The following is a 23,423-nucleotide window of genomic DNA, read 5'->3' as shown; positions in this document are numbered from 1 at the left end:
TTGGACAGACTGTGTTACAGCTCTTGGGTCTCGAACAGACCATGTTATAACTTTTAGACAGATTAGTGTTACAACTCCGTATTACAGCTCAGTTTTAGTTAGAAAATAGCAGGAAAATACATCCTCAAGGTATGAGGGCTGCTGCTGCTGCTAAGTCACTTCAGTTGTGTCCGTCTCTATATGTGACCCCATAGATGGCTGCCCACCAGGCTCCCCTGTGCCTGGGATTCTCTAGACAAGAACACTAGAGTGGGTTGCCATTTCCTTCTCCAATGCATGAAAGTGAAAAGTGAAAGTGAAGTCACTCAGTCGTGTCCGACCCTCTACTTGGTGCTTAATTAATATTTGTTGATCAAGTGAATGGCTGTTGGAATGAGTTGCCTCCAGAGGCAATGGCTGTCTGACCATGGAGCTGCTGGGACTAAGATTTGGTGGTCATGTGGTGGTGATTCAACCATCACAGGGCAAGGGAAGACAGAGTAAACTTGAAAATCCTTTTCCACCCTGGAAGTCTATAATTCCCTGGCATTTCTGAAACAAAGCCCTAAGTTCATTTTGTTCTGCTGCAAACAGATTGAACAACCTCCTCTTGTCCTTCAGTTCTGCAGAGTTCTTTCTTTCCATTTAAAATCCTCCTCCCTCAGGGCTGCCTCTCAGGGCTGTGCTGTGTTCTGTTGACAAATTAGAAACCCTATTGAGTTTCCAGCTTGATACTGCCCTGTTGGCCGTTTGAAAGAACTACCAGGTAATAATTCCTGTAGTTTTAATGAAGCTGGGTTTACTCAATCCTCTTCTCTCCCCAACCCCCTTGCAATCTCCTTAACACAGCCAGTTGACTATGAAAGGACACTGCATAGTAAGTATAAATCTCTGGACAGAGGCCAATAAAGCATCCAAAGTTTCATTTGGAGAAATGCGCAGCAAAACGGCAAAGAGAGCTAAGGTGTGTTGTAGACTTCGTCTCCACTTGCTGCTCAGATGCTGATTTATGGTGGAATTTCAGGGATGTGATTTAACCTCTCTGGTTGCCTCATCTATAAATTGAAGATAACACTAATGGGGTTTGCATCACAACACAGGGATAGCAACACACTATGAGGGCTTACAAGCATTATTCTAATGTGAAATGTTTTATTAGAATCTAATGATACAGATTTCTTATCATCACCTGAAAGCCCTGTAAATCCTGGTTCCTGACTCTCCCTTCTCCAGCTAGTTATGTATTAGTTCCTTAAACACACAACTCCTCTCCTGACCTGGGACCTCTCTCGTCCAGGAGTATTTTCCTTCCCAACATTTACCATTTGCAGATGCGTCTTTCCCCTTAGTTCTCAGTTGAGCCCTTGCTTTCGAAGAGAAACTTTTCTTTTTTTCTCAATCCTGCCTACAATGGATGCCCCTTCCCCACTCACTCACTATTAAGCTCACTCTCATCGCTATCTGATTTATCTATAGCATTGGCATTGGCCACCTGACATGAAGAGCTAAGCTGACTCATTGGTAAAGACCCTGATGCTGGGAAAGACCAGGCAAAAGAAGGGGGAGGCATAAGATGAGATGGTTAGATATGAATTGGAGCAAACTCTGGGAGATAGTGGAGGACAGAGGGGCTTGGCATGCTACAGTCCATGGAACACGACTTAGCAATTGAACAACGTTTTATTCACACTAGTCACTTGCTTGTCTGTTTCACCAGATCAAAGGGCCATGTCTCCCTCATTCACGAACCCCACTACTCAAGTGGTTCAATAAATATCTGTTGAGCGCATGAACAGATTCATTTCTAACAGTGGACAACTGAAAACAACACAGGAAGGGTGAGGCTAAGGAACTCCAGGTATGTGCATGAGTTAGAAAGAACCTAGTCTTCCTCCTGAGTCTGTCTTTTACTCTCACAACACTTGTGACACCAGATGTGTGGAGTTTTCCCCACCTAGCCATTGTCGATGACACCAGCTGGATGACCCTACAATTGAACACGATTCAGACACTGTCTTCCTGAAGATGGCATCAGATCCCACAGGTTAAAGGCTCAGCACCATGAGACTACCCCTACTGCAGATGCCAATGGCAAGAAGCAAGTCCCCAGGCTACCCACAACTTCTGTCCAACCTGGCTACAAATCAGAGATTCTCATGACCTCTTCCCCTTTGGATTCATTATTTGCTAAAGCAGATCTCAGAACTGAGGGAAACACTCACTCACATTTACCAGCTTATTAAGTAAAAAGGATATGATAAACGATACAGATGAACAGCCAGATGAAGAGATACACAGGGAGAGGTCTGCAGGAATTTCTAGCACAGGAGCTTCTGTTTCCATGGAGGTGGCATGCATCACCCTCAAAGTATGTAGATGCATTCACCCACCTGGAAATTCTCTGAATCCCATCCTATTGGAAGTTTGTGAAGGCTGCCTCACATAGGCATGATCAATTATTAGAGAGGTGGTGTATGTGGCTGAAAATTCTAAGCTTCTAATCATGGGCTTGGTCTTTCTGGTGACCAGCCCCCATCCATGAGCCATCTAGGAGTCCATTCAGAGTTGCCTCAGAGCAAAAGACACTCCTAACACCCGAAATGCCAAGGGATTTAGGAATCCTGAGTCAGGTAAGTGAAAGTGTTAGTTGCTTAGTTGTATCCGACTCTTTGTGACCATATGGACAGTAGTCAGCCAGGCATCTCTGTCCATGGGATTCTTCAGGCCAGAATACTGGAGTGGGTTGCCATACCCTCCTCCAGGGAATCGTCCTGACCCTGGGATCTAACCTGATCAACTGCCAGAACAAAAGATACTCCTAGTGCTCTTAGCACTTGGGAATTTAGAAGGGTTTCGGAAGTTCTGCATCAGGAGTGGAGGACAAAGACCAATGTATATATTTTCTATTGTCTCACAATACATTTAACAAAACTCTGTAGAGCCATTCAAAATCATCACCGAGAAGATTATGTAGCGCTGTTTGTTCAGCGATTACAGTTTGTTTTAGATCACAAAACTAGGCACACTGTTGGATGGTCCGCAGACGGAAGGCAAATATTTGCTCACGGTGTATGTGGAATTAACTTCTTTTTCATACATTTCTAGAGTCAGCCGGGCCATGGTGAAGTGGGGAGAGGGATGCGGCACAACTTTCTGAGCCCCTATAAACTCACCTGTGGAGTTAAGCATGAGGAGTGGGGCTGCACCCCACATACCTGCGAGGAGGTGATGCCCCAGAGAGCAGGGGAAAGTCAGGGTGTGGCTACTGATTAAGAGAGGGAATATCAGTTCCCTGGCCAAGAAGGACACCAACAGTTACTACATCAATAAAGATCTCTCCTATCCACAACTTACCTTTCTCTGTTTTTAAGACCACTGTACCTCCAAAGCCTCATTCAACCCTCGAAACTCCTCTTGTGAGGTCCTTGGCTATCATACACATATTACAGAATACACTCAGGCATTTGGACAGCTTAGCCTCCTCATTCTTACCTTAAAAGTAGGGATATCTATGGCATAGAATAGTGCCTCTGGGGAAGAAAACCTCACCATGAATTTACTCACCCAGGCCATGTGAGATGGAATCTCGTCACCATACTGGAATGGTTACAGTGATACGAAGGCTAAACTACCAAGGCACACGAAGCGCCTGATCATAAAGACCAACAGGATGGTTTAAGTGTTCCCAAGCTTTCCTCCCTTGCAACAGAGATGATAGATGACACTTACGTGTATAATACACCTTATGTCAATCCTCTGGGTCACACACAGTTCCCAGGCACTAACTGGTAAGACTTTCTCACCTGGCCAGGACAGCACCTTACAATACAACAAAGCCAGAAGGTGAGCAAGTAAGTAACTGAAACACTTAAATATTTTCATAGTTATTAGCATGGGAAGCAGTTTTGCTCAGTAACTAAGACACAGCCTGTAGTGAAAACACATGGCTTCAAAGATTGGTTCTAACCCTTTCTAACTACGTGACCTTTAACAAGCTGATCTACCTCTCTGAGCTTCCATTTTTATAAACTGGGGATAGCAACATCCATCTCATAGAGTCCCAGGACAGACAAATAAGAGAACGCATACAAAGTTCTTTGCAACAGACTTGGCACATAGCATATACTCAATGTTAGCTAAGAATGGTAGCAGTAGTGCCGCTAAAAACAACTTGAGAAATCCTCCAAAAATGACCACTCCACACAAAACAAGCTGGTTCTGAGTGACCTTGTTCTAAGAGCTTTACCCCCAAAGAGTTGAGAATTGGACAGTTGGGATAATGAAGTTCAGGAAGAAACTGGATCATTCCATCAGGAATCTTGCCAATTTCTACTGCATTCCCTCACTGAGAACTAGAACCCCATGGAGGGAGAAGAAGGAGAAACAGTCAGAGAACCCCTGAAGAGATGAGATGATAAATCAGGGGAGAGAACTTGGCATGTCCAACAAAGCAAAACATACCTACAAATCTCTCTGGAAGGTCCCTGAAAGGAGGAAGGGTTTGGCCTTAAAGTACAGGTAAGATTTGGGTGGGAGGGGAGGAGAGAGGCAGGACGGAGCCAGATACAAGAAAAGGATGGACACATGGCCAAAGCAGAGAGTTTGTGCCAGAGACCTGTGAGCAAGGCCCCCTGCCCTCTTCTCCTTGCCCCTTCCATCCTCCTTTGCCCATCCCAAAATAACTCAGCCCTTTGGCTAAGCTATCAGGATGTTCTAAGTTGGTTCTGCTTGCAGTGTTTCTCCAGCTAGCTAATTAAACATAGCACATTTAATTGAATCATAGTGAAACCCATAGCTGATGTCTCTACACCAGGAGGGGAAAGGCGGAGTGTGATGGAAACCAACTGTGTTTTACTGGTGCCAGCTAGAAGGCTGCCGGTGTTTTCAAAGCTCAGCATAAAAGGCATGAAATTTGAGGCAATATCATGTACAGATTAGAGTAATCTCCCCAACAAGAGAAGAGAAGATACCCCTTTTATACAACAACAGTTCAGTAAATTTTGTTTAGCTTGCGTAGGATACAGTTAATTACAGTAATTTATCAAAGTGGCATAAGGTGGTATTCACACACACAAAGAGTACTTTCCCACAGTGGAAAATCCTTAGTTTTATAGAAGCTGAAGCTAGTACTAATTGAATTTTCACTTGGGTAGATAAAATCTTTAACAACTCCGGAATAACTAAACGCTCTTTGCTCAGTGATGTGGATCGGGATGATTTACAACACCTTTCACACAATCATGCTAATTTTGCCTTCATATGATTAATTAAAACAATATGTTCATTCTTCCTAAAGTGGAATTAGGGCACCCAAGGAGCTGGCTTCTATAGCCAACTTGCCTACCCAGGAATAGAAGCAGTGTTCACACACTGTCTTCAAGGAAGTGTCAAGTCCATGGGGCCCTAATGAAGACTTTGTCAAGTCCATCTTTGCTCTTTGGAGGACAGCAGAGGCGAGTCTGATGGGCAGAAAGAGGCTTCTAGAACTTTAGAGCTGAAAAGGACTTTCAAGTCAATCTTGTAAAAAGCCCTCACTTCACAGATGAAAAAAGCTTGGAGAGACTAACAAGTTGTCCCCAAATCACAAGGCCCATTTCTGGTAGAACCGATATCAGCATCCAGCTACCCTGAGGTTTAACCCAGTCTCCTGGAAAAAGAGCACTGGAATGGGAGTCAGCAAACCCAGATTTAAGACCTGATTATGGACTTCTGTGGTGGTCTTCACTGCAAGCAGAACCAACTTAGAACATCCTGATAGCTTAGCCAAAGGGCTGAGTTATTTTGGGATGGGCAATGGAGGATGGAAGAGGCAAGGAGAAGAGGGCAGTAGTTAAGAATCTGCCTGCCAGTGCAGGGGACACGGGTTCAATAACCAGTCCAGAAAGGTCCCATATGCCTTGGAGCAATTAAGCCCATGCTCTGCAACTTGGACTGCAAGGACATCCAACCAGTCCATTCTAAAGGAGATCAGCCCTGGGATTTCTTTGGAAGGAGTGATACTAAAGCTGAAACTCCAGTACTTTGGCCACCTCATGCGAAGAGTTGACTCATTGGAAAAGACTCTGATGCAGGGAGGGATTGGGGGCAGGAGGAGAAAGGGACAACAGAGGATGAGATGGCTGGATGGCATCACCAACTTGATGGACGTGAGTTTGAGTGGACTCCAGGAGTTGGTGATGGACAAGGAGGCCTGGTGTGCTGTGATTCATGGGGTGGCAAAGAGTCAGATACAATTGAGCGACTGAACTGACTGCAACAAGAGAAGCCACTGCAGTGAGAAGCCTGTGCGCCACAGCCAGAGAGTAGCCCCTGCTCACCACAACTAGAGAAAGCTGAGTGCAGAAACGAAGACCCGGTGCAGCCAAATAAATAAATAAATAAAAATGAAAAGAAAAAAAAAGACCTGATTCTGCTGCTGACTCTCTGTGAGACCTTGCAAGCAGGGGTCTCTCACCCTCCTCCTCAAGGAACTGGGAAAATGATAGCACTTGTACCATCAATTTCCCAACATAAGAAGCTATGAGACAGATGAAGTTTATTACCAGGGCTCTTCCATTTCTAACCCCCACTTTCTCTTGGATTTCCCAGACCCCATTGCTTTATTATCCTCCGATCCTTAGAATCTTCAAAAGGGGCTCTCTCTTGTTTTCCCAGCTGGAGAAGCTAAAGGCTGGGGGACTTTAGACCAGGCAGCTACTTAGTGGCAAAATGCTTTGGAACCCACTACCACCTCCCTATGCAGCCTCCTTCGTGTGCCCATTCCTTTAGAATCCTGCCCTCAACCGTGGATGACAATGGATGGCAACTCTGTTGGCTAACAATCCTAAACGCTGAGGGAGCCCTACTCATCCTGAAGCTTTGGTTCACCTTGCAAGAGGCTCTTTTTAATCAGGACGCCGGTGTTAGACTCCAGTTCTTAAGCAGTGAAAGACAGAAAAGACTTCCAGCACCTTCACTTTACAGATGGGAAAACTGAGGCCCAAAGGAAAAGAAAGTGCCATTTACTAAGCACCTCTGATATACCGGACATCACTTCAGGGGCTTTCTCAGGTGGTCACATTTCATTCAAGGGCAGAAAGAATGTATGACTTATCCAAGGGCATCCGGCTGCTAAGCAGTTAAGACTCACTCAGGACTGCTCTGCTTTCCATGCAAACAGTCTCCAAAACTTTCTCCCTACTATTTATGGAGCATTTTATGTGTTGAGTGTGAACTGTTTTATACGTACTAACCTATTTTATACTTCAAATGAACCTCTACAGGTGGCACTACTATCCCTCCTGCTTTAGAGATGAGGAAAGGGAAGCAGAGAGGTAAAGTCACCTGGCTAAACACACAGCCAACGAAGCCAAAGACTGAGATGCGAATTCAGGCAGTGTGTCTCCAGAGTCCAAAACCTGAACCTCTGCACTCAACGACCACCTCTAATCCACTGCCTCTCCTTAGATTTCTGTTAGAGTTGCAAGGCCTCTGGTGTTTGGACCACTGCTCTCTATGCGAGCGTAAAATAAAATCAATTAGGAGGTGCCAAGTACAGGCGTCACACGCCTTCAAACTGATAGCACAAAGACTTCAAATGGTCCTTCAAGAGTTCTTGCTTCCCCCAAGGGGTCACTGGTTCTGGCTCCACAGATGCCATTAGCATAATGACAACCCTGCCAGCAGCCTCAGCCCCCGGGCTGCCTGGGTCTGAGTGAGTGGCTGCCTCCCAAGGCCTCCCTTCGGCTTCACGCTCCACTGGAGAGTGAAGACAGCCGCGTTCATCTACCCCGGCAGCCTGGAAACCCACTCAGAAGCTGCATGCCCCCTCCCTGAGGCCAGTCCACGGGAAGACCCGTGGGTTTCTCCAAGTTGGCCTGACATTCAAAAGGATGGAAAGCAAAAAAAATAAAAAACACGGATGACATGGGATAGTACAGCAGGAAAAATGGGGGTTTTATCCAGATGAAAACAATCCATTTAGTGCTCACTTCGGCAGCACACATACTAACATTGGAAGGATACAGAGAAGATGAGCATGGGCCCCTGCCCACATGCAAATTTATAAAGTGGTCCATATTTTTAAGAACCTACTATATACCACAGGAAACTCTACTCAATATTCTGTGATAAACTATATGAGAAAAGAATCTAAAAAAGAATGAATATATGTATATGTATTACATAATAAAATCACTCTGCTGTATACCTGAAGCCAACACAACATTGTAAATTAAGTATACTCCAATAGAAAAAAATTTTAATTCATTCTTTCAAGGTTCTTATTATCACAATTTCTTACCTTCCCAAACTCAATGCTATGCTATGCTATGCTATGCTAAGTCACTTCAGTCATGTCTGACTCTGTGCAACCCCATAGACGGCAGCCCACCAGGCTCCCCCGTCCCTGGGATTCTCCAGGCAAGACCACTGGAGTGGGTTGACATTTCCTTCTCCAATGCATGAAAGTGAAAAGTGAAAGTGAAGTCGTTCAGTCGTGTCCAACTCTTAGAGACCCCATGGGTTGCAGCCTAACAGGCTCCTCCGTCCATGGGATTTTCCAAGCAAGAGTACTGGAGTGGGGTGCCATTGCCTTCTCCACCCAAACTCAATACCTCTAAGCAAAGGTTCTACAATTACTGTTGTTGCCGCTCAGTCCCTAAGTCATATCCAACTCTTTGTGACCCCCATGGACTACAGTGCACTAGGCTTCTCTGTCCCCCACTATCTCCTAGAGTTTGCTCAAATTCATGTACATTGAGTCAGTGATGCTATCTCATCTCATCCCTCTGCCTCCTCTTTCTCCTTTTGCCTTCAACGTTTCCTAGCAACAGGGTCTTTTCCAATAAGTTGGCTCAGTTCTTTGCATCAGGTGGCCAATGTCAATGCTATAGAGAAACAGATAAGATTGACAGTGAGCTTAGTGCTGAGTGAGTAGAGGAGGGACATCCATGTAGGCAGGATGTATTGGCTGGAGCATCTGGAGGCACACAGGTGGTGCCAGCCCCAGACTATCCAGGATCCCAGAGCTCAAACAGCGTTAGAGCCCATCCATGTTCAACACTGGATTTCATCTTGGCTTCAGTCTATGATCTGTCCTCCTAATCTCCTCGGGGACATTGTTTCTGGGATCAGTTCCTATAGCCTATGACACATGGGACAAGATGGTCAACTCCTCTATCTCCATCTTCAATTCAAAAAATTCCAAGGAAGTTACATGCCTTTTCCGGTGGCCAGGGAAGTGGGATCTATCGTTGGCTATCCCATCAGAACCACGGAGGATTTTACAAAAAACAAAAGGATGCATTGTGGTAGAACATCCCATATTTATATGGGAACCAGTGTGTGATGACAAAGTCCCTTTAAAGAGTGTACATTACCTGTCTACCTAGGTAGAGCAATAATATTCAACATACACACACGCTATTCAAGAAGCAATAGAAATGAACCATAAGTTGTATATGCTAAGCAGAAATTAAATTTATATTTTCTTCTATCCTCCACAGTGCCCAGTACAGATTAGTCACTCTAAGAAGGATCTGTGAAGTGACTAATAGCTTAGCTCTGGAATCAAATTATGTCACTGTGTTAGTTAGGATTATGCTTCAGTTTTCCTGATAGTTCAGTTGGTAAAGAATCCACCTGCAATGCAGGAGACCCCAGTTCGATTCCTGGATCAGGAAGATCCACTGGAGAAGGGATAGGTTACCCACTCCAGTATTCTTGGGCTTCCCTTGTGGCTCCGCTGGTAAAGAATCTGTCTGCAATGCAGGAGACCTGGGTTCAATCCCTGAGTTGGGAAGATTCCCTGGAGAAGGGAAAGACTACCCACTCCAGTATTCTGGCCTGGAGAAGTCCATGGACTGTATAGTCCATGGAGTCCCAAAGAGCTGGACACAACTGAGTGGCTTTCACTTTCACTTTTCAGTTTTAAAAAATAACCACCAAATCTTAGTGACTTAGTGCAGGTCTGAGTCTCGCTCACACAAAGTCCACGCAGTACAGGTGACTGTTCAAGGCAACTGTCCTCAGAAGAAATTCAGAGACTTCACCATCTTGCAGTGTACCATCTGTAACACAGGGCCCCTTGGTCAACACGCAGCAGAGACTTCATGGGGGAGAGGCAACGTGGGGGGCGTCTCATACTGACAATTGAGTCCTTCACTCCACAAGGGACCATATCATTCTGCTCACAGCACATTGTCTAGACCAAGTTACCAGCCCCACCTACTGCAAAAAAAATTGGAGAATATCATCTTTCATATGCCTGGAAGGAGAGGAAAACCAGATGTGAGCTCTATTAATGGTTGTCTCCATTGAAATCAGTTAAGATAAGATTATATTCTATACAAATTATATCCCAATTTTTAAATTTAAGAAGTTCCAAAGAGAAGAAAGTAGCCTAAAGCCTATTAATATGGCTTTTCTACTACTCCATCACTGAGCTCCATTCTCCACATTTCTGACTAAACCCATATTACAGCCCAGCAGAGACTAATTCCATTTGAAAGTTCAAAGTTTATTTATTTTGCACGCTCCACTATTAGACAGAAATGACCTTCAAAATCCAATTGAGCATACAATCTTACTAGAGGCAATTGACAGTTCTTTGCAAAAGCCTTTAAAAAAAATATGCCTACTCTTTGACCCTGTAATTCCACTTCTGTGATTTAACCTGAGGAAATAAGCATGGATATGCACACAGATTTAGCTACAAGGATGTCCCTTGCAGCCTATTTGAAACACGGAAAAGGAAGAATTAACCTAAATGGCAGCATGAGTGTTGTTTAAATAAATTAAAGTAGGTCCTCACACCAGACAACTATGTATCCATTAATAATTATACAGTGAAGGTGTGCTCATTAATATGAAAAGAAGCTTGTGGTACATTAAATGGGGTGGGGGGAGCAGGTTATCAAATGGTATGTACACTGTATATGTCTGGGAAATATTCTAGAAGAAAATATATCAAGGAATTAATAATGCTTGCTTCTGTGTGGGTGAGATTATAGGTGTTTTTATTTTCTCTTTTTGGCTAGACTATTATTTTATGCTATTATGAGTACTGCCATTGAAGTAAGAAAAACAAGGTAGTTAAATTATAAATAAATAATATCCTTGAGCTTATCACACAGTCACTGCCCATAATGGGGCTTTTATCTTAGAAATTGACTGCAGGCGATTAGGTTCTTTTTAGTCTTTACTGTTCACAGTCAGTATCAATGACAATAAGAGCAGGGCAATTTCTGGGAGATAGCACTTCCCAGTTTATAAGACCTTTCAGATTCAGAAGGCTCTGACAACTGTATAGGAAGGTAGGAAAGGCCCTGCTATCCCACTTTACAGCTAAGGCTCATGACTTACCGCTTATCTGCCTAAGCGTGGAGGCCACACAAGAATCCAGGCCGCTTCCAGGCCATGGCACTGTCCCAATCCAGGGAACATCACTGTGTTCCAGAAGTGCTGCTCACATAGAATATAAATGAAAAGTGCCCCCTGGAGGTGTGCAGTGTCCAGTCCTGCTCAGACCCTTACCGGAGAGCTGTACGTGCGCCTATGCTAATGAGGCACAGTGGGTTACAGGTAAAAAAGCAACTTAGTGTTCAAAAGGTATTTATTGAGCACCCCTATAAGTCAGTGCTGTGGGGACACTTGAAACTAAGTTTGGCCTTTATCCTTTAGGCAATGAGAAGACATTTGAGGGTCCTAAACAGTAGACTCATATAAGTAGAGCTGTGTTTTAGAAAGAACATTCTGATAGAAATGAGTCAGCGAAAGTCAGCAAGACCATAGAGACACTTAGGAGGCTGCTGCAATCATCTGGACAGGAGGAAATAAATGCCTAAACTAAGGCAGAGGTGTCTGAGTCTCAGACAGCATCAACATCATCACTATTTTGATAAGATTAGTAGGTGCTACTGTTTACTGAGCACCTATCATGTGCCATATGCTATGCTAGTGACTTACATAGTGAACCCACTCAACCTTCAAACAGTAAGCATTATTATTATCCTTTCTCGGAGGTAAGGGTTCAGAAGAGTTAGGTCACCTGCCCAAGGTCACCCAGCTAGTATGTAGCAATGATCCCAATGTGGGCCCATGTAACCTCAAAGCTCATCCTCTGAGCCATCGTGCTAAAATGAGTAAAAGCAGGTGGATGGCAAAACGGATGATACTGATGACAAAGGGGCATCATGAGTTCATTTCCAGAAACATGGAATGCCACAGAATGTCCAGAGGGATGAATCCAGACGGTGTGCAGAAAGGCTAGGACTGAGGCTGAAGCTCTGGAGGCCACTGGCGTGTAGGTGAAAGCAGGTGCCCTAGGAAAATAAACAGCTCACGGGAGAGTGCACAGAGCCTGCTGTCCCAAATGGAAGCCTGGGGAACCTCAAACTTTAAAGGCCAGGAAAGCTTCTTTGAAAAAGCAAAACACAATCAAGGCAGGAGCAAAATCAGAAAATAATAGCACCAAGGAAACAATGAGTGAAATGGTTCCAAAAATCATACTAAGCCCACACTAGACTTAGTGGTATTAAATGTCACATTCCCAACAATAGGGACTGATATTTTTGAGCACTGATTCAATGGTACTAATCTGAGTGCTTTATGTATATTAGCTCATTTAATCTTAACCACCTTTCCATAGGTAGCCATTAGCCTCACTCTCAAATAAGAAAACTCCTATGGCTTACATTCAATGGAGCAGAGATTCAAAGCCAGGCAGTCTAACTCTACAGACAACACCCATGGCCTCTATACTGTCTGGCTCTAGAGCTGGCATTCATGGTCTCTACACTATCTTGTCTTCCTTAGTAATGTCTAACATTTTCGAACACTCAGTATATGCCAGGCACTGTTCTATACACTAACTCAATCTTATAACAATAACCTTATTAGGTGGGTACCGTTATTATCCCTATTGTACATATGGGAAACTGAAATCACAGAGCAGCTTCCCAGAATCACAGTGGGTAGAACCATAAAGGTATAGTAGACCCATCCATCAGGAAATTAAAGAATTATCAATCAGCATGTGGTAGGTGAAGGCAAGCTGGCAGGAGTCCTAACCACAGTGAAATGTAGAAATGAAAAGTCAGAGTCCAGTGGGAACTAAAAAATTATGAAACTTCAGCACTTGAAGAGGCCTGGGATGTCTATTAATGCTATTCACAAAGTGCCAGGCACAAGGTCAGATTGCACTTTCTGGCCCCTGTGCTTGTGTGATCCATAGGACTATTTTCATCCAATGAGCAGAGAAAAGATGTGACACATGTCACTTCTAGGCCAGTTGATTGCCAGTAAAAGACCCTCCAGAGTACACTGTGCCTCTGTCACAGCATCTGTAGCAATAGTAATGGTGGCTGCTCCATCAACCCAAGTTCCACAGGAGGGGGATGTAGGGACAGGCCTCACCCGATGCAGAGTGGACATATGGCATGAGTGAGAAATAAACGTGGCTGATACCAAGCCTTAAATGACCTAGGTGGGGAAACGGAGGGCCCAAAAGGACAGAGACTTGCCCAGCATCACAAAGCTGGATACCTAGAGGCACTGAGGGGCAAGAACCCACATTCAGCATTCCATCCAGTTATCTCTCCTCTTTACATCCCAGAGTATCTTGCTGCATCTTGTTAAGTCACTGCTCCTTCTAACCCAAAGCATATTCAGCTCTGTAAATTAATGTGAAGGCTACATTTTACTATTCATTGCCTAATTTTTACAAACTGTCTCCTAGTACAACACACTCAAAGCTCAGTTTTTTCCAAAAGGTATAAGGAGAAGGCATGGGGGTGGGAGGGTTGGATGGTGGAGTAGGGAAACCCTGCTCTATTATTTATAGAATCAAGGCTAATTTAATTAAGTTTTGACACAAAGTGCTCAATTTCGCAGACAGTTGCCACCCGTTCTTCCTGCAGTCTGGATCTCCTCATAGTAACTGACTTCACTCCATCTTCCTCTTTGATGTATGAGGCTATAAAACAGGGAGTGAGCAAGTCACCTTCGAAGAGGCCTTTTGTCATTGCAATAACTAGAAGTAATTTATGTGCACCTGGAATTTAAGTTCTCTGCCTCTGACTAGGCAACAGACTGAAATCACAATTTGGATGCTGGCAGCCAATCAGAAGGTCAAAGTGATTCTGAAAGGTATCCGTCTTCTAAAATCTAGGATAAGGAAATACCAGGATCTATGCTCAGCAATTAGACCATCAGCAAAGATTTTAGATTCAGGCTGTCTCTTGTGTATTTGGGATTCACTTCACCTTGCAGGTATCCTGTGACACCTTCCCCATCATGACCACCATCCAAGTCCCTCCTTATCCTCCATGACCATGTTTAAGTCCTGCCTCTTCCAATAAGCCCTCCCTGACTACCCAAGCCTATGATATATATTGTATGCTATAATTTTACAATTCTTTGGGTACTTGTCTCATTCTCCCTTGGTGCATGCTTTTTATGTTTGTCTAGATTCTATGGATCATGTTTCTATAGAAATAAGTTTCAACTCATGTGCCAACCCTGATCAGTTAGTGGCTGCCGAGAGTGAGGACTCCAAGGTTCCATCTGGGCTCAGTGGTTAAGAGTGCAATGATTGATTAACAAGGTCTGCAATGGGCATGGCCAAGAAAAATGAAAATGTGTGGCATGTCTGCCTTCTGTCCTGTAAACAGTGACTTCTTTAAAGAGAGGGTCCATGAACTGCATTTATTTATATTCCCAGGAACATTTGCACAGGCACACAATGCATGGTCAAAAAGTATTTGATGAGTAAATGTTTCCCATTTTAATAATGAGCTTACTCTAATGCATTAATCATATAAGTTCTAATTACGGTTTTATGAAATAGCCCTTAACACACATAAGTAGATTTGACTCCCATCAGAAATCTTTCCAAAGCTGGATTTTATATGAAGGATGGCTTTTGACACATCAGCCCCCTAAGGTTTCTGAATCTGCAAATATTAATACTTAATAACTCCTAGCATCTGTACAGTTATTAATGATTTCAAAGTTCTGTACTTCATTTGATTACCACATGACTTTCATAAGATAGAAGTTTATTCTCATTTACAACTTTGAAACAACTTGTTTAATAGCATAATGATTAGTCAGACCAGAAGTTGTAACCCAATAAATGTTTACCAATCCTCCAAAAATTAAATAAGCCCTTAAAGTCTAGGCCAGTGTTTCCTGTAGTCTTTTCCACTGTAGAACATCAGGGTTTTTGTAGGGTCGTGACATGTCTTCTTTGTGGTTAGATGAGTTTGAGAGACATTAATAGGTTTCCCCAGGGGTGGGACTTCTCAGAGCTTTTAAAACATTGATATACTTGGTGAACTGCACAGAGGGCTCTTGACATGAAATACTTCCCATCTACTCCACCTCAGAACCCCTTTGACAAGAAGCACTTGAGTTTCACAAAACCTTCTGGACTCATCAAAATACTATCCTTCATCTTTATCTAAAATTACCAGCAAGAGCACTAAAAGGAAACTAGTTAAAAGTGCTTCCACACTAACCGGCTGTGACCTTGAATGGGTCACTGAATTCCCAGCCTCGCTTGCCCACCAGGAACACACAGATTCTAACAGGGCCTAACTCTGAGGGTTGTCATGAGGACTGAATGAGGCAAGGCAGGTAAAGTGCCTAGATCATGTAAGCATTCAATAAATGTTAGCTGATTTTTATTGCCAAAGAGGCAGAAGGTCAGAACAGAATCTATTTAAAAACAGAACAAAACACCGAAGGTTGGCTCCTTGGGAGGCAGCCTCCAGGGTGGAGATTAGCCTGCAGGAGGCTTGTAGAGGAGTGTTCCTGAAGTCTATGTCAGGGGAAGGGAAGGGAAGAAAGAGGGGAAAAAAGTTGAGCTGTGAGGCAGCCCAATGAAAGTGAGCCCCAAAGGGAAAGACCTAGAGATGAACTGATCCCTCAGAATTGTCCCCAGTTGAACAGAGAAGGTCAGGCATGAATCTGTCATTGGATGTGGGTCACCCAAGAAAGGCCTCAGATAAGGCAGCTCAGGATACCAGCACTCCCAGCAACCAAGGCAAGTTCTCCAGCAGAGGGGTATCTGACCAGTGCACATAGAGTTTTGCATACACACACACACACACAAAAAAAAACACAAAACAAAGCAAACGCTTCCCTGACCCTCTGGGAAGGAAAAAGAGCACTCTGCAGACATCAACCAAATCTAGTCATTTATTCACTCATCATTTATTAATGCCTACCATATGCCAGGCCGCGGGTCTAAGGGGTACTGATTCTATAGCAGTAATAATAAGAATGTCTTCTCTTGACTTTTTAAAGCATGAAAATAAAGATGGGGAAACAGAGTCGGTAGAGATATCAAATCACTTGAAGCCAGGATATATTCTCAGGTGATCAGTCACCTGTCAGCCCAGTATGAAAAGATGTTAATTTGAATGAAGAAAGGGACACAGCAATTTTTTTCCCCACAGCAATACATCAAGTTGTTCTCCCAGTGATTTCGCAAGCTTGGCAAACTCTGTGTGCTGCACGAAATTGAATTTCCAGGTTTGGGGAAGCCTGGGCAGGCTCGAGATGCATGAGGATTTATGACTCTAGGTACTTAAAATGCCTCCCACTATATTTGTTGTGACCTTCTTCCCTCTGCCCGTGGCCCCAAGTTAACCACAGCCTGGGACAGAGCAAAGGTTAAAGGCACACCAATCAAACAAAAGCAGCCCCAGAGAGACAGATCTCTGCCTGGTGGAGGGAGAGACAGCAAAGCCTTTCATGTCCCCAGAAGCCCTGGCTGTGTTCCTCTCTGCCCTGGAGCAGCTTCAGTTCTCAGGGTCTATCCACCCTCCCTCCCCACCCTCCCGTCCTCTCAGGGACCCCTCCCATCCTCTGCATCTTGTCGCTTGCCTCCCTAGCAGCCCCTCAAGCATTGTTCTTCTCAAGCAAAAGACAGCTCTTGTCTTTCCCACTGACCTTCTCATCTGTTTATGTTGTGTCTTCTCAAGAAGCCAGTCAGCTACCCTGCAACTAAAATTTCACATTTGTGTAGGATGTCATAATTTACGACACACTCTGGGCCTCACAATCAGCTGAGAGGCAGGCTCTGTAGAAATGATGACTCCCACTCTGGAGATGAGGGCATGGAGGCCCAGAGAGGCAAAGTCACTTGCCCAAAGTCACAAAGCAGAACAGTGAAAGCCAAACCAGCCCCTCCGTGCCACAAAGTAGCCGCACCCACTGCCTCTCAGCCCCAGGGACCAGGCCATGTGTTGGCAGTGTGCCTCACACTCGGTAGGACAAGTGATCCAAGTCACAGATTTGGGGAACCACCTGGGAATCCACAGGAAGGAAGGGATGGCCAACCTCGGAGAGGAGGCCCATGTATACACTTCTGCACAAACATATGATCCAACTGGAGCATACCTGGAGAAGCTAAAGGTGGTTGTTTTCCAAGCCAAAAGCAACTAAAATTTTTAACTAAAACAACATAGATTGTTTTTTTTTTTAACTTCGCTGCCCCAAGTGAACTTAGGAAATCCACGGGCCTCTGAGCCTAAATATTTTTCTTGTCAGTTTAAAGTTCTTGTTTTAAAATGTTCCCAGGCACCCATTTAAGAACAAGCCCTTGGCAGGTGTTCATTCTACATTTTCTCTTTCACCCAGCAGATAATCACTGAGAACCTACAGTGGACCAGGAGCTGTGCTAAGTTCTACAGATTCAGGCAAGGACCAGGCAGTCAAATTCCTGCTCTCAGGAGGTCTCACAGGCTGGCAGAATATTATGGTTATTAAACAAGCAAGTACAATGCAGAATTTAGAAACATCGCAACCTTTTGTAACCCTGTTGGAGTTTAATATAGGACAACTTCTATGAAGAGCAAATTGACAGAAGCTATCAACATTTTAAATGTGCATAACTTAGGGCTCAGCAGATGCAAAAGTAAAATGAAACAAATTAAACTAAAACATCAGATACTAAAGCAAGGGCAAAAGGGTACATATATGAAAGGGGAGAGGGACAGAAAAAGGAGGAGGGAGGGAGCAAGGAAGGGAGGAAATAAGGAAGGAAAACTTAAATACCCATCCAGAGGAATACAGCTTTAAAAGTTATGGTACATTCATGCCATTGAATACTAATAGTTAATAAACATATGCAATAGACTTCTTTGTACCAACCTGGGGAAATGTTTATAAAACAAGCTAAGTGGAGGAAACAAGCAAGTTGGGAAACGGTGCATGTGTTATACCTATCTACGTATATGTGAGTATGCACATCGCTCACTCTCAGTGCCCAACTCTTTGCAACCCCATGGACTGTAGCCCACAGGCTCCTCTGTCCGTGGGACTTTCCAGGTAAGAATACTGGAGTAGGTTGCCATATCCTACTCTAGGGACTCTTGGAGGGATTGAACCAGAGTTTCTTGCATCTCCTGCATTGGCAGGTGGATTCTTTACCGCTGTGCCACCTGAGAAATGCTGTATAGGTATATATGAACAACTAAATGTATATCTATTTAAAGCCAAAGGGAAAACATCAGCAAGGATACAGCCCAAACTGTTACCAGGGAACAATATCTCTGAGCAGTGGAGGGGGGGGGGTGGTTTAAATTGATAAACCTTCAAAACTTTGCAAAGTAACCTTACTTTTGTAATTTTGAAAACCCAGTTGAGCAAAATAGAGTATTAAATGTTCTGAGAGGGGAAGAAAGGAGAACTGTCTCTCAGCACCAAGCAGGACTTACACTTCATTTCTTATCACTTTAATTTGCTTGTTTTTCAGTCTCCAGCATTTCCCAACAAGACCCCAAGCATCCTGCAATTTTTAACCCCACCTAGTGGCAAACAGGTGAATTTCAGATGCCAAAACTTAAGAGAAATACATTATTTTGCAGGAGGGTGAATGTGGTGGACTTCACAGCTAAATACTACGAAATGACTAGTGAGAAAAGGGGGTCTTCTGGAGCCCCCCTTATAACCAACAACAAGTTGCTGCAAAGAGAAAACAAGCTTAATATGTTACAGAGGCTGCTTCCCAGTTCACACACTCACTTGTGTAAGAAATATGTGTGTGCTAAGTCGCTTCAGTCATGTCCAACTCTTTGTGACCCTATGGACTGTAGCCCTCCAGACTCCTCCGTCCAAGGGATTATCCAGGCAGGAATACTGGAGTGGGTTGCCATGTCCTCCTCCAGGGGATCTTCCCAACCCAGGGATCAAACCCACGTCTCTTGTGTCTCCTTCATTGGCAGCCGGGTTCTTTACCACTAGCGCCACCTGGGAAGTCCCACATATTTTTATTCTTTCTAACTCAGCTAAACTTCTATTTTGAGCCCTTATTCTGCCAAGAGGGCAGGGATGTATTTTTAGTCAATACAGTACCACTGGCTCTGCTCCCACAACCACTCTCAATACACAGTTACACACACATAACACCAGGACCAGGAGGAAGTTCAGGTGGAGGGGTCTCTGGGAGCCAGTGTGCTGGGAGTGGGGGTTTAGGTCTACGTAGGCTACTGTAAGGTGCCTCTGAGCCTTCTCACTGGGCTCTTTCTGGCCCAGCAACTCTCCCTTGCTTCTGAGTCAGAGACACTTTGCACAGTCAGGTCACTTCTGCCTCCCTCCAAGACTGGCCATATCATCTTTTTCTCTTGCTACTCGCCTCCCGGGCTCCACCCAGGGGAGAGGAAGGGAAGGATGTAGGAAGTCTCTCTCCTAGATCACAGAGTTCACTGCTCTCAACACCTCCACCTCAACAGTCCCCACCACACCACAGGGGATCTCTGTCTAGTCTTGTAGGGCTGTGGGGAGTGGTAAACCCCTCTGTGCTCCAACACTCCAGAAGTCAGCAGATGGGAGCACAAACACCTGGAAGCTCTGCCCCAACTTTCCCTGAGGTAAAGAGGTCTATTGCAGAGTAGGTTGCAATCCAGGATGGGGGAAAGGAAAATAAATGGAGAAAAAAGAAGAGGCTAATGTGCCATGTGCAAATGGTATAGCCAAGGCTTGGTTCAGTTCAGTTCAGTTCAGTTCAGTGGCTCAGTCGTGTCTGACTCTTTGCGACCCCATGAATCGCAGCACGTCAGGCTTGGTTACTGGTATATAATTGTCTGGGTCTGAATCTCCACTGCACCATTTACTGTGTGCATGTGTGCATGCTCAGCCACTCAGTCATGTCCAATTCTTTGTGACCCTATGGACTGTAGCTCACAGATATCTCACAGGAAAGAGTGTAGTTGTCTTTGGTATACCTTGCTCTAGAATAAGCATTTCTTAGCATTCATTATCCCATTAGAATGGAAAAGGTGACATGATTAGTGCCTAGGAAATTTCCCCAAAGTCCCCCTAAATACCACTCCAATAAAACACAACTAGATACGAACAGGGAATCCATTAGACCTGTAAATTCTACATACACATTTCCTCCCACCCATGCTAAGAAGATAAAGACTATGCTACCAACTGTCTCTTATCCCTTCTGTGGATTGGCTCCTTCTTCCACAGACTCAACAGGGCTAGGCAGACACTGAACTAAACACAAGTCCCTTTTCTAGAAAGCTCCCCCTGATCCATGAGAGAAGAGAGAAGCCATGGGACCGTACTCTTAACCATTTCTGATTAGACCAGAAATGAAGACACCTGACCCAAGATTAGCCAATCAGATTCCCTCCTGGGAATCTGAAACTGGGATTCAGAGACATTTAGTCAGTATTTGAAATTGGCTATACTGATAAGTACGAGGTGGGCAGAATTCACCAGATGGCCTGAGCAGGAAAAACTAATCTATAGAGAAAGAAAAGAGCAAAGTAACTATGGTTGGTAGAGAGAGAAGACAAAAACATCCCCATGGCTTTCCAGACCCCAGCTTATGTCTCCCCCTGGTGGCTGCCCAGAGCCTTCTTTATCCCACCCGCATGTTCCATGAGGCATTTTACATCCTCATCATTATTTTCCCTTTCCTACTTAAATTAGCTCCAATTGGAATCACTCATTTATTCAGTCCTCAGCCATTTGTTGAACACCTGAGCTAAGCCAGGTGCTGTCCTTGGTGCTGGAGAAATGGTGGTGAACAGTACAGACCCATTCTTGATCCCATGGAGCAATCGGTTCTGTTACTCACCACCCAGAACACCTAGGATAGACCCTACACCTACCACAATATAGAGAAATGCACTCACAGAAGGAAAAGTTATAGAGAAATATACGCAGTTTATCCAACATCTACTATGTGCTAGGCACCCTGTTAGGTGCTTTATATGCACCTTCTCTGACAACAGCCCTAGGAGGCAGGAATTATCATCATCCCCTGGCTCAAGGACACAGAGGATTCACACCTGAGCAGTCTGAATCTTCACAGCTGCTAAGAGAAAAGATAGAAAGTGACAGAACATAAGTAGACACTGGAGAAAGACACATACTCACAAACTCATTTACATTCACATGTACACTCAAACACACACACACACAAACCCAGAATTCAGGCCACCTATAGCAGCACAGACCTAGGCACATCTTGTTCTTTGTTAGGTGCTGGCCTCTCTGCTTCATCTCTATCCTATAAGGAGACAAAAATCAACTCCTCCCTCTTCAGAAATACTCTTGAAGAGGAAGCAAGCTTGGTAATACTTTAATTGGACAAAAGCCTTCCAAATGTGGCCTCCTGAGCACAGCAGGGATCCATTTCCACCTGCCTTTTAGAAAATGTGCCCTCCCTGGATTGCACATGAATGCTCTTAGGCAAATGCCAGAGAATCACTCTAAAAACTTTCTCCCAGCAGGTCAGCACTTACCCACTGGACGCCTCCTCAGGAGCCCCACTCAGCTCCATCCCTGGCTGCTCCCTGCCAGGCCCAGGAGAGCAGGGAGCAGCTCTGATCCAGGTGGACACAGATGTGACTAGTCCCTGCCAAGAGCCCTTCCCCCCAACCTCAGCTCAGGGTGGGCAAGCAAAACACTTAAAGGCTGGCTGAGGCTTCAAGCCTGCAGAGTCCAGGAAGAATACAATAACTAAGAGGCAGGGTACATTCCAGCAAGAGAGGATGGGGAAACAGGGTAAGAGACACCCCTTGTTAGCTTCCACATCTGGAAAGCTGGAGTTCTCACATCTGCCTTAACCTCAAAACAGATACCATTTATTGAGCACAGGCACTGTGCCAACCACATTTGCATGTTATTTTAAAGAACTCTAGTAGCTAGAGAGGACTGTCTCCAATATACAACTGACAAAACTGAGGTTGCAGAAGATAAAGCTGGTTCACATAACTAATCCTGGTTCACATAACTAGTAAATAGGAGAACCATCACTTTCCAAAGTCCATGCTGTCAGCCACTAGCTTTACTTGTGTTTGAGAGGATGAACCAACAGTGAGCAGAAAAGGACAAAGCCACCAGTATGTCTTCATAATTTGCCAGTAGTCAGCCTGATCTAGCGGCAACTTTGATTCCTCCCCTCCCCACCTCCATCCCCAAGCCTGAATTCTCTTCTAGCCCAGCTGCAGACTTCTTAGGACAATTTTCCTGATCCTAAGACAGGAGGCTTAACCCCAGAAGGCCTCAGCTGCAGCCCAGCAAGCTCACAGAGCTCTGAGACAAATGTACTGACAAATCCATATATCATCATAGCTAGAAATTTTTAAAAACAGAAATCTGAGCTATATTGAAGGAACTGGGAACTGGTATCAGAGTTTAGGTTTCAAATGCTTCTCTAAAGAACAATAGGAAATGTCTGCCTTAAAGCCCCATAGAGTAAAGCTTTATGATAAATTTGGGGAAACCTCTTTGAAACTCTTTCTGTCTCCCCATCCACTCTACTGGTAAGAATCATTCACATGTTTCATTTAGTATTTTCTGCTTTGCCCTCACACAAACTTTAGGGTGAGCTCGGTTATGCACTCTCGCTCGCCCTCTCTTTCTCTCTCTCTGTCTTTCCTGAATTCTCAAGGTTATCAGCAAAAAAAAAAAAAAAAAAAAAAACCCACTAACAAAGAAACACCCAAATATCCAGTCCTCTATGGGAAAAGAAATACTCATAGACACATGTCTCAGAAATAGAATGATATGCTTTTATCTTACATTAGATCAGGTATGTTTCCAGTTACAGAAGAGAACAACCAATATCTTAGAGCTAATCATAACTTTGATATTGGCTGAGGTCTCTCTGTCCTTGTCATCCAGAGAAGATGAAAATGAAAGGTCTGTTAGGGGCAGGCATTTTTTCCGTTTCTTTTTTTTCCCCCATTGCTGTATCCCCAGCACCTAGAAGAGTGCATAACACACCCTGGTATTCAATACAAATTTTTAACTCTTCCAGGATTCATCCAGACCTATGAATCAAAAACTCTGGGAATGAGGCCTAGCAATATTTTATTATATTAAGCCTTCTAGGTCTTGATCCTGAGTGATCCTGAAGTTTCACTGAAGTTTAAAAACCACTGAACTGGGACTTCCCTGGTGGCCCAGTGGCTAAGACTCCATGCTCCCAA

General features: G+C 44.2%; 1 long non-coding RNA gene and 1 pseudogene across 1 annotated transcript in view; one reads left to right on the top strand and one right to left on the bottom strand.

The window, feature by feature from the left end:
• Window positions 1–23,423, bottom strand: part of LOC138988657 (uncharacterized) — a 99,485-nt gene that overhangs the window by 34,745 nt on the left and 41,317 nt on the right. The gene's annotated exons all lie outside the window — the stretch shown is intronic.
• Window positions 7,942–8,042, top strand: LOC138988671 (U6 spliceosomal RNA; annotated as a pseudogene).

The sequence above is a fragment of the Bos mutus genome, chromosome 7, assembly GCF_027580195.1.
Source record: "Bos mutus isolate GX-2022 chromosome 7, NWIPB_WYAK_1.1, whole genome shotgun sequence".
Lineage (NCBI taxonomy): Eukaryota > Metazoa > Chordata > Mammalia > Artiodactyla > Bovidae > Bos > Bos mutus.
The sequence above is the reverse complement of the archived record's forward strand: the minus strand, read 5'-3'. Positions and strand labels throughout refer to the sequence as shown.